Here is a 2,212-nt window from a genome sequence, read left to right on the forward strand (position 1 = left end):
CCTGTCTGTCTAAACAAGATTTAAGAGGTCCTGTACTTTGGCTCACTGTGGCCTTCTTTGGTAAACGTGGGGCCAGAAGAAGAAAACAGCAGAAAATAGTCCGGGACATTAATAAATATGAAGACTGAAGCTTCAGGGGTTACACTGTTTTTAAATAAAAACATGTCCACAGAGGTTCCAGCAGTAAAGATTCCCGTCTTGGGAGCAGCATTTATCCTCGTTGGTCAAGGATCATATCCAGTCAGTTACTTCTCTGCTCTCGAGTAATGAATCTATCACCATTACTTTACTATTTATCCCTTTTTCCTACAGAGTACGTATAGACACAACATTAGAAACATTTGACTATTTAACCGTGTTTCCTACAAGGTACATAAAGAGACAACATTGGAGAAAAGTCACTATTTAACTCTTTTCTATGAAGACACAACATCGGAAAAATGTTTTAATCCCGTTTTCTAAAAAGTACGTAAAGACACAACAGTGGAAAAAAAGATATTATTTAGTCGTATTGACACAAAATTGAAAGAAAAAAAACTCTTTGAACTGCATCTCACTGCAACTCCATAAAGCTTGTAAGAGCTTTAAGCTCATGGTTTGGGTTTTACAGCACATCAACCATTTCCAGTAGCAGCAGGTGCTAATGAATCCACTGCACACATCCTCCCTGGAACAGCAAACAAACAAACATAATTAGCGATTAGCTGGTGGAGAAAGTTAGTTACCTGGCAACAAAAAACGGTGGCCCGCAGCTAACAATGCTAACAGTGCAACAATAAACAACAGCAACAGAGCTGAAAGAGCTAACAGTGGGCGCTCCGCCACGACACCGTTGATTGAGACGCCGCAGGCATGCACACACACACACACTCACACACCTCTCACACGTTAATGTATTTACACAGATGGACAGAGAACAGGGCGTTTCCTGGCTGCGCTCTCTATGGAAGTGTGTGTACATGAGTGTTAAAGTTCCAGCATGGCTCTGTGTGCACACTGCAAAAATGCAAACACAATGTTTTGCACGTGTGTGATCTCGTGTTTTAGGCATGCGTGTGCAGACACACACGTGTGCATATCGGTGTGTTTTTAGATTTGTGCAGTGTGGGAAAACATGGAGGCCTCTGGTGCACGTGTGTGTGCGTGCATAAAGTGTGGCCCTGGGCATTTTCTCAGAGTGAAACATGAAAGACTTCACATCAGAGTTCTATAGAAGTCTTTCACCTGTGTTTTAAAGGGCGGGGGGGCTGAGAGAGAGAGAGAGAGAGAGAGAGAGAGAGAGAGAGAGAGAGGAGGAGGAGAGGAAGATGAGATGAGGAGAAACAGGAGTTTCCAGTGTGTCCGATGGAGAAAAACAGTAAGAAAAAGGAGAAGTATATGACTTACAATGCAAAGTATAGTAATGCCCGAGGACACAGACATACAGGAACATGACCTCTCTGTTGTAGCGCGTCATCCTCCTTCCCTCCATCCCTCCCTCCTTCCCTCCTTCCCTCCGTCTCTCTTTTAGAAACTTTTACTATAAGCCCCCTCAGTGTTTACGTCCACGAGAGCCTCATTCTGTGCAGCGTCTACAGAAATAATAATGTGCTGTTAAAACCAGCAGTGCAGATTCATATTTTCCCCATAAAAGGGCTCATTATTTTGTTTTGTATTATATAAATGTATGTGTACTAATTGTGATAGATAAAAAAAAAGGTGGCATTTTTATTTTAGCCCTGTAGTTTTTTTTTTTGCTTTTCTCTACTCTGTTTATTCTTGATTGTTCCCCTTCTTTAGTCTTTAGTATTTGTTCAGATATGCTCTGCATGATCCATACATTTTAGGCAAAGGGGTAAACCAATGGTAAACCAATACCACATAGGCTCGAGTTCCCGGTTAGATTCCCGATTGACCGGACTGTTTGCTGAATGTCATTCCCCTTCGCTCTTTCCCCAAGTGTCCTGCCTCTCTCCAGTATTGATATCAAATAAAAGGCATAACATGGCAAAAAGTATTCTCGAACATCCTGTGAATGGAGCTTTGTATTGTGTGCATGTTGAAAAGTTATTTTGTGTCTACATCTTTTATAAAAGTTGGAATTAAACATGTTCATTAGCTTAAATATAGTTTACACGCTACATCCTGTTTTGTGAAAAAAACGTATTGTTTTGTTTTACTACCTGACATGTTTGACATGCGTATAAGGGAGGGGGGGGGGGGGGGGGGGGGG

This window comes from Anarrhichthys ocellatus, unplaced genomic scaffold, assembly GCF_004355925.1.
Source record: "Anarrhichthys ocellatus isolate YVR2014 unplaced genomic scaffold, GSC_Weel_1.0 scaffold33, whole genome shotgun sequence".
NCBI lineage: Eukaryota > Metazoa > Chordata > Actinopteri > Perciformes > Anarhichadidae > Anarrhichthys > Anarrhichthys ocellatus.